Source organism: Acomys minous (genome assembly GCF_964271855.1).
Source record: "Acomys minous genome assembly, chromosome: 7".
NCBI lineage: Eukaryota > Metazoa > Chordata > Mammalia > Rodentia > Muridae > Acomys > Acomys minous.
Genome location: NC_140488.1, coordinates 19,959,876 through 19,976,925, shown reverse-complemented (window position 1 = coordinate 19,976,925; position 17,050 = coordinate 19,959,876). Strand labels below are relative to the sequence as shown.

Genomic DNA, 17,050 nt, shown 5'->3' with positions numbered 1-17,050 from the left:
GGACCAGGAGGAGACGAGGGAGGAGGCTACAATCAGGATGTCAAGTGAATAAATTAAAAATAAAATAAGAATAATGAAAACTTCCAAACCAGAATGCATGGCCTGCATTGTCCAATAGAAAGCCCAGTCATTGTGCAGAAGCACCATAGACATCCAAATATCTATGACATTAATAAGTCTTTAAGCCATTCACGGATTCCCAAAACAAAAGGGAATGAATGTATGTATATAGATATCCATATTGAGTCATCAATCAGGTTAGTGTGTCCTATACTTTGGTATATGGTTTTTTGTTTTGTTTTGTTTTTGCTGGATTTTGGTTTGTATCTGTGCTGGGGATTGAACCCAGACCTCATGTATGCAAGGCAAGGTTTCTACCTCAGTTATATCCCTTGAGACAAGGTTTTACTACCTGACAAGGCTGGACTCAAGCTTATTCTGTAGCGCAAGCAGACATTAAACTTGTAGTGCATATTTTCTCGCTACCGCCAAGGCTTGGATGAAAGTTGTCAGTTCTTATGCTCCCACTTACAGGAAAGTTCCATCTTGGTTGGGAACCCAAGAAAGCTGTTCCAACTTGGGTGCTTGTGGGAAGCATATTCTATAGTAGAATATGCCTGTTTGACTGCATAGGGGGAATTTACCACATATATAACAGTTGGTTTTGTTGTAGATTGCCATAGTGGTCACCACTCATTATGAGAAGAAATTCCCCTCAACTGTGGCTGGGAGCAGTAGTAATCTATGAGCACAAACAAAAATGTTTAGATGGTAGGTCCAGTCACATATTATATCCACTTAATAAAACAGTAGTAGCTTCTCTTTGTGTGCCTATGACTCCCCTCAGCACACATTTCTGAAGTAGCTTATTATACCAGATTCATAGATCCCCTCCCATAGATGGACCTAAGATCCCATCAAAATATAGTTGGTTGTACCATGCTGGTTGTGCCACTACCACACCAGTAAGCACATCTTATATAGCATAGATGTAGCTCAGCAGAGCCATTGGTAAGTTACTAGTAGCCCGAATAGCATCCTCTAGCACTGCAAATACTGTTTTTGCAGTCTTCTATTAAATCTCGCCTTTCTTTTTCCATGGCCTATATCTAGAGCATGTTCTGTCTTTAACATTAGGAACTTACTGCCCAGTTTGAGCTTGCACCTGGCTAAAGTACAGGGAGTAACTTGACTGCTTTCCTGGACAATGGCCCATAGGCCACCCACCCTGACACTGGATTTGTATTTAATAGGCCCATGAGTTTGTTTTGAAAAGCATCTTTAAAAATATTTTATTATTTTTTAAAACTTACATATGTACATAAGTGCTCTATTTGTATGTAGGCTTGTATAACAGAAGAGGGCATCAGATCTCATTATAGATGGCTGTGAGCCACCATGTGGTTGCTGGGAATTGAACTCAGGACCTCTGGAAGGGCAGACAGTGCTCTTAACTTCTGAGCCATCCCCTGGAAAGCATCTTTATTTACTCACATAGGATGCCTTTAATTAAACTCTTTTGCTGTTATTTTAACAACCCTTTCATAGCACCATCAAAATAACCTCTGGGGTTACAAGGCAGGTAGAGATACAACTGGAATATCAGAACGTCTGGGGACTCTCATTTCAAATGCAAGCAGAGACAGGAATTTAACCTTTAAGTTGCCGTTTGTTCAGAGAGCTGACAGTCTGGGAAGACAAAGGATTTGTGAGGATGTGTTTGCTATGGTGAGCATGTGAATGTCAGAAAATGACTTGCCAGAGTCAGTTCGCTCCTTCCACCGTGTGGGCTCTTGAGATGGAACTCAAGTCATCAGGCCTGGTGGCCAGGGCCTTTGCTCTTTGAGCCATCTAGCTGGCCTGAGGATGACAAGCTTCTCAAGACTTCCTTATAGCTCACCTCAGTCAGTGAGTTATAGGAGAGAGGGAACAGGGAAGATCTTCCCAGTCTTCAGTCTCTTTCCTCCGGTGAGCTAATCAGCCACACCTCTGAGACGTGCGCTATCTGTACTTTTGTCATCGTCTGTTGCACTCTCACCTTATTCTCTGCATGGCTGGGCTCAGGCTCTTATTGGCTCTCTGAATCTAGTTAGTATCTGTTAGTACAGGCCTTGTACTTTTCCAGACTATCTGAACTGGGGATAGGGTTAAGTCGGCACAAATAAGCAGTGAGGACATGCTAGGCTGTTAATAAAATGTATGTTCATATTCTTTTCTACAATATACAGTACAAATATGTCATATAATATAGAATAGTAAAGTGCCTCTGTTCCCTATCAAAAACAGCAACATATTTGGGTGTCCATTATATTTATGTTTTGATTGGTTGTTCAAATTTATACGTCAGTGTTTGTGGAACAGTTGTCCTTTATAGATACCTGCTTATAACCCTGAGCTGGATAATGCTTGTGGCTTAGCTAGTTGCCTGTTTATATGAGAACGCTTACAGGAATCCTGTGACAATACACATACCAAAGGCACAGCTATTCCTTACCCACAGGCTGAACCCCATGAAGTCCACCCGTCAATCACTTACTGGGCATATTGACTTATATACATACTGTTAGAGTCCTATAGTGATCCTTCAAGGCTGCATAGCCAGGGACAAGGCTGAGGTGCATACTCTACTTCAGTGGAGTGACTGTAAATGTTGCTGTTTGCCAGTCTGTGCTGTCCCATGGTCCATTTGTATTCTGACTTCACACCTACACAACGGATAACTTCTTCATATTTTGATGAGCAAATGGCTCACATGTTTGGGAAGGCATCCTCTTTCAGTGACAACAGGAGGGCCTGAGTCTGTGTGTTATAGAAGCCATAAGGAAGATTGTTAGTGGCTCTGGTTTATAATGTACTTTCTATGCTTTTATATCTGTAGGCCCAGCAAGAAGACGCAAGTGCTTTCCTTGGTACTGTGTCATTCATCCATAAAGACACGTGCCCCCCCTCCTGAAGATAGAGCAATTGGAAAAGCTAGTGGCCTTTCCTAGTGAGTCAACACTGTTCTTTGTATCCCTCCCCCCCTCCACTTTCAATTGGGCCAAAGTATTTTTCCTACGCGTATGTGTGTTTTGGCTGCATATATATCTGTGTACTATGTGTATACCTGTTGCCTACAGAGGCCAGAAGTTGCCTGACCAGAGTTACAGTTGGTTGTGAACCACCATATGGTTGCTGGGAATTGAACTCAAGTCCTTGGGAAAAAATACCCAGTGCTCTTAGCCTCTGAAACATCTCTTCAGCCCCACCATTATGGCCTGTAAGTGATTCTATTGGCTGATGTTTTCCTTCTTTTACCCAGATAGTTTCTATATTTATTTGAATTGCTACCACTGCCTGTTCCTGTTTTGTACCCCAGCTTACCAGTGCCACTGATGTACCAAAGCATCTTTAAAGATGGTTGGTATCTGTTCTAGCCCCTTATCTAATATGGCTATTTGGGTCAATCACTGGAAGTGGGTCAGTAGCTAGGAAGGACACCAAATGCCATTATGACACATTTGGTATTTGTCACAAGACTAGCAGGTGAGACTCCATGCTCTTGTAAGTATATGTGCCACTTCTAAAGAGTCTGAAATTTTGACATCTCTGGAAGGGGGTTGTCCATAAGTCTTTCAATACATCTCTTTAAAGTGTCTGTTTTACTGCTACCGTGATTAAGGTCCATCTGCTGCAGGGTTTTATATATAACAAGCAATTGCTGCTCTGTGCTGCATATGGGGCTCCTACCTCTTTCCAAGAATGGAACCCAGATCTTATCAGAACAATCTGTTCAGCTTGTTCTGCCATCACCCCCGCTGTAGCCTTTAGAGCTCTGTAATCTTAAAACAAATGGGCACGAGGACCCTGGAACATACAACTATTCAGTTTGTGCCACATCTTACTCAAAAGCCTCTTGAGCCTTTTTGGTCCAATCCAAAGTGATCCCTTATATCAGGTTATATAAAGGGCAGGCAATTTGACCAAATGATGTACAAAGGTGTGCCTGTGCTGGCTAGTTTTTATGTTAACTTGGCACAAGCTAGAGTGGTATTGGAAGCAGGAACCTCAACGAAATATTGTGTTGTGTAGCAGTTTCCTCTGATATTGAATCATTATATTAGGAAGCTCCTGAACAGAAGGTAAACAACTCAAAGTAGCTTCAGGAAGTCCCCCAAACTGAGCAGATTCACGAGGTCCCTCTTTTGCAGGAGTGAACAAGCTAAGCTGCTGAGAGTCCCCCTCAGAGAAGACAGCCTGCAAAGACCCTGAGACCAGACCAGAGGCTTGGAAGAAGCAGGAACCAGCTGAGTCACGTGGAAGAGGTTTAGACCAACTGAGACACTTGGAAAGGACACTCTCCAACCTGTTGAGCTGCCTGTAAGCTATACAGCATGCTCCAAGTTCCGAGCTTTGTGAGCCATCACCCATGCTGGGGTGGACTTTGGTGATGCTTTTGAGTCATTTCTACTCTTGTAATAACCCCTCACCCATAATCCTGAAAGTAACACCAATGCAACTCATTGGGTCACTGACCTGAACTTTGGTGTGATAATCCGAACTTTAGTCTGTCATGGCTCCTTATCTGGGGTGAGTAGACGTGTGTGTAGTATCTCCCTAGGAAAAAATCTTCTCATATAACAATGTCCTCAACAGATTGCCCTGTATAGTTTCTGCCTCCAGGTTTCTGTCCCTAGGTTCTTGTCATGCTTGACTTCCTGTCCTGATTTCCTTTGATGACAGGATGTGATGTGGAAGTATAAGCTGGAATAAACCCTTTTGTCCCCAAATGTCTTTAGTCATAGTGTTTCATCACAGCAACAGAAAGCCTACAACAGTTCCCATACCCAGAACTTATAGAAATACACATATCCACTTCACATTTATTGGTTGATGCTGCTGGGGGAAAAGTAGGCTGGAGAGACAACTCAGCAGCTGAAGGTCCTGGCTGTTCTTCCAGAAGGCCTGATCCTGATTTCCAGCAGCCATATGGCAGCCCACAACATATGTACTTTCAGTTACAGGGAATCCAATACCCTCTTCTGGCCTACATGAGCACCAGGCATATACATGATGCACAGACATACATGTAGGCTGTGTTACTTCCTTCTCAGTTGCTGTGACAAAATACCATGGCCAAGACAACTCATATAGAAGAAAGCATTTAATTTGGACATCATGATTCCAAAGAGTTAGAGTCCATGATCATCAGGATGGAGAGCATGAGAGTAGGAAGGCACAAGGCAGATAGAGACAGAGAGTGAGAGTGAGTGAGAGACAGAGACAGATGAAGAGCTAGAGGGACAGAGAGATAGAGGTAGAGAGAGAGACGGAGACTAGGAATGACACTGTGTGTGTGTGAGTGTGTGTGTGTGTGTGTGTGTGTGTGTGTGTGTGTGTGTGAAACTTCAAAACCCACCCCAATGACACACATCCTCCAATAAGGCCACACCTTGTATTCCTACCCAAACAGTTCTATTAACTGGGAACCAAATATTGAAACATATGACCCTATGGGCGTGGGCATTCTCATTCAAACCACCACACAGTGAAAACACCCATACACATGAAATAAGAATAAAATAAAAACGTCCAAAGTAAAAAGGTAGTGACTTTCATAGGTAGTGGTGTATGTCTTGCCAAATCACAAGAACCCTCCAAATTGTACAGCTCTGCTAGGCCCTTGGACCTTATACAGATTAACATCCCATCGTTGTTCTTATAGATGCACTTGTGTGACCTCCAGATGCTATTCTAAGTCTGTAAAATATCTAGAGGTTATAACATTATGTATATATTGAGTTATTTTTTCCCATGAGTATGTAGGATGACAAAGTGAGGTCCTGTGGTACCATCACATTACAAGAAGTGGGATTTGTGTACAGACCTAGAGGGATGCTATGAAGTCCCCCTGCAATCCATTGCCAGGCACTGTGCCCTGGTCATGGGACTCAGGGGTTATAAGAATATTAAAGAGAACATTAGCAAGATGTAAATGAGCACATGATCCCATCAGTTGTCCTAGCTGTCCCATCAGAAGAGCCGTGCTGTGTAGAGTAGAGTGGACAGTGGCTACCATTCTACTTAGCTTCGTGTAATCCATAGGCATTCTCCAGGAGCTGCACGCTCTCTTCGCTAGTCAGAGACTTCTTTTGCTCTTAAGGGACTTCAGGCTAAACAAGTGCTTTTTGTCTTTTTAAATGTTTCTTTTTCTTTACTCTTCTCTCATACAATACATTCTGATCACAGCTTTCTCCTCTCCTATTCCCAGCTGCCCCCCCCACACACACACACAAACCTCCCCTCTCGCCTAGATCCACTGCTCTTCCAATTCCTTCTTCAGAAAAGAGTAGGTCTCCCAGTGACATTAACCAAATATGGCATGACAAGATGCAACAAGGCTAGACACAAACCCTCATATCAAGGCTCGTGACACAACCCAGTAGGTGGAAAAGAATTCCAAAAGCAGGCAAAAGAGTCAGAGACACACCCGCTCCCGCTGTTCTTTTAAAATGTTTTGATGATGGCCATGATTTCCCTCTATCTCCCTGCAGTCTACACTGTTTGGTGTCATTACCCTGTGTGAGGTAGGCAGCTTTACCAGCGTTCATTCTGCCCAGCTGCGAGGTCCTATTTCACAGTTCTTATATTTACTGTTTGTCTGTTTAGAATAAAATCTCTGACTTTTGCGTGTAGACTAGTCCTCAGCACCACTTCTACCCCTAGGAGTTTGTCAGGAGGGAAAAAATATAAGCAGTATATTTGCAAAAGAGCATGGAGGGGGCGTAGTTTCTCACCGCTAGGAAAAGCTCCGATTTCTTGAACTATTTGAGCTCCATATCTGTTGATGGCTTCATATTGCCCTCTATGCTAGGAGAAATACCCACGACCTGATAGGCACTCTTACTTATTGGCCACTAAATCCCATGTGGCCTTTACATTAGTAGGAGGCCAATATGATTGCAGCTCAGTGTGGCACCTCCAGCTGCCCTGTATGCTGTGAGGAGTGGCTATGGGAATCCCACTGTATAAGGTCCTTTGATTCTAGCATAAGGACACCAGAGAAAGGATATACACTGTCCCATCTTCCCCTGCCTTGGGGACCCTTACCAAGACAGCATTGAGTTTCCTATCAATTGTACCTTGTGGCACACTAGCATGGTGAAAGTCCTACCATATTTGTTTCCTGGCCACTAGAATGGGTAACTTTTGGTTGTTTTCCCTTTTTATGCCCCCTTTTGGCTACCTTAACACTGAATCCTTGGTTTATACATCAGTTCAAATTGTTCAGGTTGGCCAAATCTTTTCCAACTCCAAAGGTCTTGTACTCTACCAATGGGCTTAATAAATCCACTAGAGATCAATACCTCTCCTGAGGCTCTGTTGCATTAAATATTGGGAGGGGTCTTAGTAAACGAAGTTCTATCTGGCCGGGTAACTTGACATCAAAAGCTGCCTCCTACATCCTCAGCTTTCATGACATCACCTGGTCCTCCTCAATGGTTTTCTAATCATTAAAATTTATCGATACATGCTTAAGCAGCATCGATGTGTCCCTAATGGCCCATACGAGCCAGTCCTTAAGGAGTGGGTGATGGCCTTCATACAATTGGAGATTCTGTAGGCATTGACAGAGAAAAGGATGGGCCATTGCGCTGCTTTGTTCCTTTGCCAGCAAGATGCTTAAAGCTGATGCTATTCACATTCATACAGTACAAGCCAATCAGTAAAGGGCTTCCTGTCTATGCCCATCGAAGAGCTTCCCTCTGTTCAAGTGGCTCAGAGGCAGAATATTCCCTAATGACCACAGGGTCTTAAATAGAGCCGTTATCACTATCTGTCTCCGTACTTACTTGGGAATGTTCTCTTTTTCTGTACCAAGAGTTGGGTATGCTGTGTGGGGATATGATCCACAGCTTTTCTCTCCCTGTTTTCCTCCTTACTATCCAGTTCTTTTTTTGGATTTTAGGGTTTCTGTACTCGTTTCCTTTTTGTTTCCACCGTCCTGAGAAACATGACAAACCCTCCATTTCACTCTCCTTTTTAAAATCAAAATTTCTTGTCAAGGCAGCGGCTAATGTGGAGGACACTCCTTGCATGTTGCTTTCTCCTTCAAGCCAATGACACCGAGGGTGAGCCTGTGTTATTAACCCTAACAGAGGTCATGGAACTGCAGCCGTGGGCTCTCCTGCAATCCCATCCCATAGGCGCTACTTGCAGGGATATCTGTGTATCCTCTCTTCCGTTAAGGGCTCTGGGCTCAGCACACTCATCAAGGAGGCATGCTGTTCCATAGCATATGGAGGATGATGTGAATTTTCTGGTATTTCCCCTGCAGTTGCTCCACCCTGACTCATTTCAGATCTGTGTGTGTGTGTGTGTGTGTGTGCGCGCGCGCGCGTGTCCCTGTTCAGGTGACAACTGCTGTGTCACTTTCCCAAACAAACAGAAAAGAAATGCCTCCTCTGAATCAATGGCTCTGAGTTTAGGGAACACTGGGGAGCGGGTGGAAGCAAACCAGAGAGAGCTATTGTGGAACTGTGTGTTTGGCTGTAGCCTGTCCTTCTTATAAAAAATGTCAAAAGTCTCAGGGGAGAGCATGTAGCTGTGTGAGGGATGGCTTGGCTTTGCTGCAGTCCGGCATGGAGCTTTAGAGCACAAAACAATCAACTGGTGCTCTGCTGGAAAAGGGGCTACTTTGGCTAAAGTCTGGAAGTTTATTCTCCCTTCACCAGGTCTTCAAAAAGTGCAAATAGTACAGAAAAGAGAGCAGTTGAGGGTGACAATAGGTGACAAGGAAGTCCTGAATGTAGGCCAAAGGGTACATGAGTCATGAAAGGGGATATAAAGGGTTTTTTTTTTCTACTTTCAACTCTGTGCTGCCTAGATTTATGTCAACTCGACACAAACTAGCGTCATTTGAAAGGAGGAAACTTCCACTGAGAAAATGCCTCCATAAGATCAGGGTATAGGGCATTTTCTTAATTGGTGACTGATGGGGGAGAGCTCCGCCCATTGTGGGTGGTTCCATCCCTAGGCTGGTGGTCCTGGGTTCTATAGGAAAAAAGGCTTAGCAAGCCATGGGGAGCAAGCCAGTAAGCAGCATCCCTCCATGGCCTCTGCATCAGCTCCTGCCTCCAGGTTTCTGCCCTGCTTGAGTTCTTGTCCTCACTGTTTTTGATGATGAATTATTATATGGAACTGTGAGTGAAATAAACCCTTTCCTCCCCAAGTTGCTTTTAGTCATGGTATTTCATCACAACAATAGTAACCCTAACCAAGACAAACTGTGTCATAGCTTTTTTTGTTGTTCCTAGTAAATGAGTGAATAAATATGTAATTAATAGTGAAAATAAAAAATGCTAAGTGATGCTCCATTGCTTCCAAATGGCTGGTCTAATAGTGTAGGTGCTCATTAAGGTGTAGACTGTTTACAACTGGACAAGTACTGGAGTGCCTTTTTAATGCCTGCTGTGTGGTTTTTTTTTAAATTAGTGAGTTAATTAGAATAAAGTGACTTTTTTAGTGTACAAATATTAGTACAACAAGAGTGCCCTGAGGGTGATGTCTTTTCTCTGCCAGTCACAAATTCTACAGTGTTACTCACAAATTAGATGTGAAATTTGGAAACCTGCACAACAAAATATGGGTCTAGCCTTAAATAAATATATATACATACACCCACATATATACATTTATGTGTTATAATGTATAATATATGTTATATATATTTTATATATGTATCAGAGATTCATTGGACACACAGGTTTTTTCTTTCTTTTTTGGTTTTTTGAGACAGGGTTTCTCTGTGTAGTCTTGGCTATCCTGGACTCACTTTGTAGACCAAGCTGGCCTCGAACTCAAAGCAATTCGCCTGCCTTTACCTCCCAAGTGCTGGGATTAAAGGTGTGCACTACCACACCTGACACATGGGCATTTTCTAAATAGAAAGTTATAATTGAGTCTAGACTCTAAAATAGTTGTGGCATAGTTTGACCTGATGGCACATACCCATGATCCCAGCATGTCAGAGGCTGAGCCACTAGAAGATCAAGGTAGAGAGGTTACTTGCGTTTGAGTCTGACATAGGCTACATATTAAGTTTTAGAGCAGCTTCAGCTAAATAATGCACTGTAAAAAACAACAGAGAGAGAGAGAGAGAGAGAGAGAGAGAGAGAGAGAGAGAGAGAGAGAGAGGGAGGGAGGGAGGGAGGGAGGGAGGGAGGGAGGGAGGGAGGGAGCGCACAACCATCTGTAACTTCAGTTGTAGGGGATCTGCTGCCCTCTTCTGGCTTTTTTGGGTACTGCAGATACATGGTGCACATCTGTACATGCAGGCAAAATGTTCACACACATAAAGTCATAAAATCAGTACGTTTAAAAAAAAGTTGTGAGACTGAACCTTTCAACTTGATTGTGTCTGTGACACTAGAAGCAAACAATGGTGATAGGAACAGCTTGAAATGGCTCCAGTTTCTTAAGCTTCCAAGGCTGCCCTCAGGGACAGGCCTCCTCCAACAAGGCCAGACCCTAAGCCCCAAAACTTGTATTTTTTCATCATGGTGTCAGATGGATGCTTTTTATTGTAAGAGATTCATAGATTACTATGCTAAGATTTGTTTCTATTTTTGAACAGCTTAAAAGACATCGTTTTTAGGTGGTTCAGAAGTTTAAACATTGTTTTCACCAAGAACGTGATTGTTTTGCTTCATTTTTTTTAGTGCTACCAAAAGAAAGAACTCATTTCATTTCTGCATTAAAAAAAAGTCTCACCACAACACTATTCATAATTAGATTTGACTGGATAGCCAGAAGACTAGAGTCCGGCAGGGTCACGACTGCAATAGTCTACCACACAGGCACAAACTATAGCTCCAACTGGGCTGGCCCTGAAGGTAGTGTTGAAGGCAAATCTTCTGGGAGGAACAAATGTGTATCATTGCACTAGGCTGCCCATTTTTCCAGAAGGAGAGGAATGATCGGTGTACATAGGCTGTGTTCAAGTCATTGGTCAACCAGCCAGCAACACTCAAAAAACACAATTTACCAGGAAACTGAGACAGAGTGGAGGACATTCTAGTGGGACTCTAGATGAGAGAAGCATGGGAGAATGGCAAAGTAAAAGGATCCAGAGGGTCCTAGAAGCCTACAAGTAGAACATTATGATAGGCAGATTTGGGCACAGGGGTCCCGCTCAAACTAAGGCATTAGCCAAGGACAATACAGGCGGTGAACCTTAAACCCCTACCCAGATCTAGCCAATGGACAGAACACTCTCCACAGTAGAGTGGAGAGTGGGATATTACTTTCTCACATACTCTGGTGCCTCACCTTTGACCACGTCCCCTGGAGAGGGAGACTTGGTGGCACTCAGAGGAAGGACAGCAGGTTCCCAAGAAGAGACTTGATACCCTATGAGCATATACAGGGGGAGGTAATTCCTCTCAGGAACAGTCATAGGGGAGGGGAATAAGGGGAAAATGGGAGGAAGGGAAGAATGGGAGGATAAAAGGGATGGGATAACCATTGAGATGTAACAAGAATAAATTAATAAAGGAGAAAAATAAATAAATAAAAATTCTAATAAGGGGGCTGGAGAGATGGCTCAGAGGTTAAGGGCACTGACTGCTCCTCCAGAGGTCCTGAGTTCAATTTCCAACAGCCACATGGTGCCTCACAGCCATCTATAATGTGATCTGGTGCCCTCTTCTGGCCTGCAGGTGTACATGCAGGCAGAGCATTGTATACATAAAATATATCTTTAAAGAAATTCTAATAAGGAGTCTAGAAAAAAGGTGTGCTGTGGTGTGGATGGGAAGACTCAAGTGTTAAAGTCCTGGTCTCTGTTTGTGGCACTGTGTAGAGGTGACAGGCCCATGAGAGAACAAAAAGTCCACTGATGGTATAATTCATGGGTGAGGTCACAGCTTAGTAGACGCCCATGATGCTATATCCTCATCTGCAATAGAGAGTGTGTTACAATTCAAGAAATTATTCGACCAGGGAAAACAACAATGACTCCACTGAAAGGGAAGTTGCAGCTGGCCACTTTGGATTGCTCATCCTTCTCAATGAACTGGCAAAGAGAGGGCTGTACTTGACTGTCCTCTCTGGGGTGATTGGAGTTGCGTATCAAATACAAGCTGAGCTCTTACTTCCACAAAGGGGTTAGTAGGGCGTGCGTGATGAGGCTAGACTCATCTTAGTCACCTATGGCCTGTGATGGGGCGCTGGGTCATGAGGAGAAGCAGACATGCAATGACCAGAGCATTCAGGGATAAGTGTTGGAGTCTGTCCTCTCTGGCCAAGAACAATGAATGGATGAGGTGTTGGCTGGGGCCATGGAAGGGAGGAAAGCAGCTCCAAATACCACATATGACATTGTAATCTACTGCAGAAACCTGATGAGTTGATCACATACCTCTCTCAAGTAGATAAACAAGAAAACCAACTGTATCTTTAAAGTAATTCTCAGAAGAATCCCAGATTTTACTGACAGAGACTCCTAACACACACACACACACAGAGAGAGAGAGAGAGAGAGAGAGAGAGAGAGAGAGAGAGAGAGAGAGAGAGAGAGACAGAGAGAGACAGAGAGAGACAGAGAGAGACAGAGAGAGACAGAGAGAGACAGAGAGAGAGAGAGAGAGAGATGCTGCTTTTTGTTGTTGTTCTGTTTTGTTTTTAGAAACAAGGTTTCTTTGTGCCACCCTGGCTCTCTGGAACACTCTCTCTCTGTGTAGACCAGGCTGGCCTAGAACTCACAGAGATCTGCCTGCCTCTGCCTCCCTGAGTGCTGGGATTAAAGGTGTGTGCCACCACACCCAGCCAAATCACCAATATCCAGCTCCGTTCTACAACAACAACAACCCTGTTGTTTTTAAAGGATAGTTGAGATAACATTATCAAATGGTTATGATGGTACTTAACTTCACTGTAAAAGTTGTGAAATTTCAGTTTTTACAAGATCTACACAAATGTCCCAAATTCAGGGTTTTCTTTTAAACCTCAAAATCAAAACACTTCATTTTCCCAAAGATATAAAAAAAAAATACCTGTAATATACAAGACATGTGATGGAACTTAAAATATACATAAGCTTATGACATAAATTTCATAGGAAGTTGCAGGGGAAAATTAATACAGAAATATTTGCCGAGGGCCAGCGAGAAGTCTCAAGGGTAAAGGAAGGCATTTGCTGCCGTGTCTGATGACCTGAGTTACATCTCCATGGAGTGGAAGGAGAGATCTGACTTCCAAAAGTTGTTTTCTGACCTCCACAGCAGGCCAGTGGCCTTCATGTACCCAAACACATAGACACACATGTGTACACACATACACACATCATAAAATGAGTGCATGTATAAAATTTTTAAAAATCTGCTGTGTCCATTTTCCAAGTGTGATGAATGATGCATTTAGAACCCACACCTGCTCCACTTACATGCGTAAAGAGGACTCAGCTTTAACCACTGAGCTCTCTCTGCTGATCTGCCAGAAAAAAACAGTGAGGATGATGGGAGTAGTTGGGTTGAGGCTGGGTCAGGGTCTATGACAACATCAGTGGAGGGGTGGAATGACATGTGCTGTCATATTCACAGTGTACAGTAGAGCCTATTTTGATGAAGAGCCATCAGATTGTTTTGTCTTCTTGCCTTCTTGAGGACAACATGAATGTCAGTCAGCTCTGCCTCCCCCTCCCCCTTTTTTTTAAAGACAGCGTCTCTCCCTATAGCCCCGGTTGACCTGGAACTCATTATGTAGTCATGGCCAGGCTGGCCTCTACCTCACAGAGATCCACCTGCCTCTGCCTCCCAAGGGTTGGGATAAAAGTGTGTGCCACCATGCCTGGCCCTAATTCCTGTTTCTTGTTCACTGCTGTTCTTCAGCTCCTGGCTGGTGCCTGGCATGGCAGACAATTTAGTCAGTGACATGGAGGTGTCAGACTGAGGACAAAGAGAATTCAGTTTTCTGAGGCAGAAGAGATGGAGACAGAAACTGCCCCCTCCCCTCCAGAACATGCAAGAGGGGGAAGAATACAGTGCAAGCACCACAGCTGCTCTCGTGAGGGGATGAGCCGAGCAACGATGGGAGAGGGAGAGGGCCCCTGGGTGCTGGCAGGGTTTTCTGGGAGGGTTCCTCTAGGTGGAGCCTGAGGAGGAGATAAGGAGAGTTCCTGGCTGTGTCGAGGACCAGGGCAGAGGATGCAGGGACATGTTCGGAGGCCATGGGGTAAAAGACAGAGACAGAGAGTGACAAGGAGACCACTGTGACCTAAGAGAGGAACGAATGGTGGGGTGGGTCATACAGGTTCCTGTAGACCACATTCAGGAGTCGGGTCGTGTCCTTGGTGCTAAGGACCACGGAGGATGGGCTTTGGACACAGGCATGGCATGTGCTCATTTACCTGTCCACATCCTCACTCTAATGCAGGGTTGGAGGAAGGATGAGTGGGGAGTAGACTAATCAGAACGGAAGTGCTGGGCCTTCCTGATGATCAATGACAAGAATGCCAGACTAGGCCAGAAGAATGGAGAAAACCCGTCTATTCTAAAAGTCTAGGTACAGAGCAGTGCCAGGGTTGGACAGGCACTGGGGCATGCCTTGTGAAAGAAGACTGTACCCAACTCTTTGTGACATCCATGGCATTTTTCATGGTGGGGGCTAGGCAATGTCTATCCCCCCCCTTCTAAGGCTCCAACAGCAAGACAAAATTTGAGTCCAAACTTGAGAATTTCAGACAGAAGATCACCCTTGTGGACCAATGAGTTTATTAGGTTTTCTTATACACCATGGGTGACTCTAACGTGATGCTGGAAGGTCTGATGCAGCACAGATGAAGGCTTTCTTTCCTATGGCTATGTCGATAGAACCCTCCCCAAGCCCTTTCCCATCTATATATTCTAGCCTCTGAGACTCTTAGGAAAAAAACTGAATTGCTGGTGAGGGTCCCATGATAGTCACTATACCTACCCTCTGGCATCAGTTGTCAACAAGTCCAACTGTGTGATCTTTTGCCAGCAGACCCAGCAGAATTCCCAAAGACGGCAGGAGTTTGTCTTAGGGGGATAGTCCTCCTTGTACAACATTGATTCACTGATGTTTTAAAAATATTTATTGTTTAAAATCTTTTCTTATGATTCACTGATGTTTTTAAATATTGTTTTTATGTTTTTCTTATGTGTGTGTATGTTCATATGTATGTGTTCAAGGGGTGGACCTTTGAATGTCGGATGTGCATGCTTTTGGGAGATTGAAGTCTTTCCTTCCACCACTGAGTTCTGGGTATTGAACTGATGTGACAGCAAGCAACTCCGAGCCATCTTACCAGCCGTGGATTTACTTTTCAAGAAATACATGTATGCACTTACAAAGTAAAGTTACAAGAAGCAGTGAGAGAACCCCAGGATGGACCAAACCTATGCGCTGCTGTACGCACCCCCCCCCCACCCTGCCCCCTGTTCAGCGCTGACGCCATGCCTAAAAGAAAGGCCAAAAGGGATGCTAAAGGAGATAAAGCCAAGGCGAAGGAGGAGCCACAGAGAAGATCTGCAAGATTGCCTGCTAAACCTGCGCCCCCAGAGCCAGAGCCGAAGCCTAAGAAGGCCCCTGCGAAGAGGGGAGAGAAAGGTGCCCAAGGGGAAGAAGGGGAAAGCTGATGCCAGTAAGGATGCGAATAATCCTGCAGAAAATGGAAACGCCAAGACAGACCAGGCACAGAAAGCCGAAGGTGCTGGAGATGCCAAGTGATGTGTGTGCATTTTTAATAACTGTGTGCTTCTGGTGACTGTACAGTTTGAAATACTATTTGTTTAATCAAGTTTTATAAAAGCAGAATTTTGTTTTACTTTTTTTAAAGCTATGATGTTAGCATAGAGAACACTTCATTGTTTGGGGGAAAGGGGCAACATGTGTCACTAACAAAATGTCTCCCAAAGTGGATTAATGATGCAAAACATCTTTCCCTGATAATTTTGAAAGGTTCCTGTTGGCTCCCAAGAGACATCCTAGTGTTGACATATGTGGCCACTATGGCACAAAATGCCTTGTGGTGTGGGAAAAGTCTAAATTCATTTTTGTATCCTCTTCCCTGGTACCATCAACATGGACTTAACTCCCTTAAAACCAGGTTGGAACCTGACCCCCAAAATTGTTTATCCAGTCTATTGGGCAATCTGGACTTTGCAGTGATGTCATTAAGTGTCCTCAGAAGAGCAGTGGTTCATTTTAGAAAAGACTGTGGATCTTCAGATTGATAATTCTGCCATTTCCATTTCATTTCCTGAAAGTCAGGGTCGGCTTGTGAAAAGTTGTAAAAACAACATCCTTAATGTGGAATGTCAACCCTCACTCTAAGCTGCTTCCTCCTTTTCAAAGCATTGAATGGAGATTTCGTTGGGTTTTATAGTGGTAGTCTATACAGGCAGGGAGTTTGGAAGTTCTTGTATACTGTTAATGATTGTCTGCCCACATCCTGTCTGAAATACCAGTTGTTTATGAAAAGTATCTTTAATAAAGCTGGATACAGTTAGAAAAAAACCAAAAGACAAAGTGAAGTTATGAGAAGTCTACATCACCCATTATTCCTGGGAGTGCAAATGAGAATCATAGGCCAAGCATGCTAGCACATGCCTTTAATCGCAGCACTTTGGGAAGCAGAGGTAGGCCAGTCTCTGTGAGTTTGAAGCAAGTTCAAGGCCAGCTAGGGCTGCATAGTGAGACTTTGTCTCAAAAAGTAATTAGAATCTTTCAAAGATAAGGGACAAGATGAATGTACTCTTTGTCACCAACTCTATTCAGCACAAGAATTCCTATCTTCCACCCAAAGATGAATGATGCTGCTGAACCAAAAGATTAAGTATAAATTCAGCATATGAAAATTGACTGAAGTTTAAAAAAAAACAGTACCCAAGAAACTTAGGAAATGCCAGTTTTTAAGATAACATTATGAAAACTATGTGAGGAGGAATAAGTATATAAACATATACAGAAATATACAACTTATACACATAGAATGCATGAAGTATATATATGTGACTGTATAATAAATATAACTACATATAAAAGCAGC

General features: G+C 43.6%; 1 pseudogene across 1 annotated transcript; it reads left to right on the top strand.

Moving 5' to 3' along the window:
- Positions 1 to 15,455: 15,455 nt before the first annotated feature.
- LOC311601517 (non-histone chromosomal protein HMG-17-like) lies at positions 15,456 to 15,770 on the top strand (annotated as a pseudogene). Its single transcript has one exon. The product of its transcript is annotated as a non-histone chromosomal protein HMG-17-like (transcript).
- The last annotated feature ends 1,280 nt before the right edge of the window (positions 15,771 to 17,050 follow it).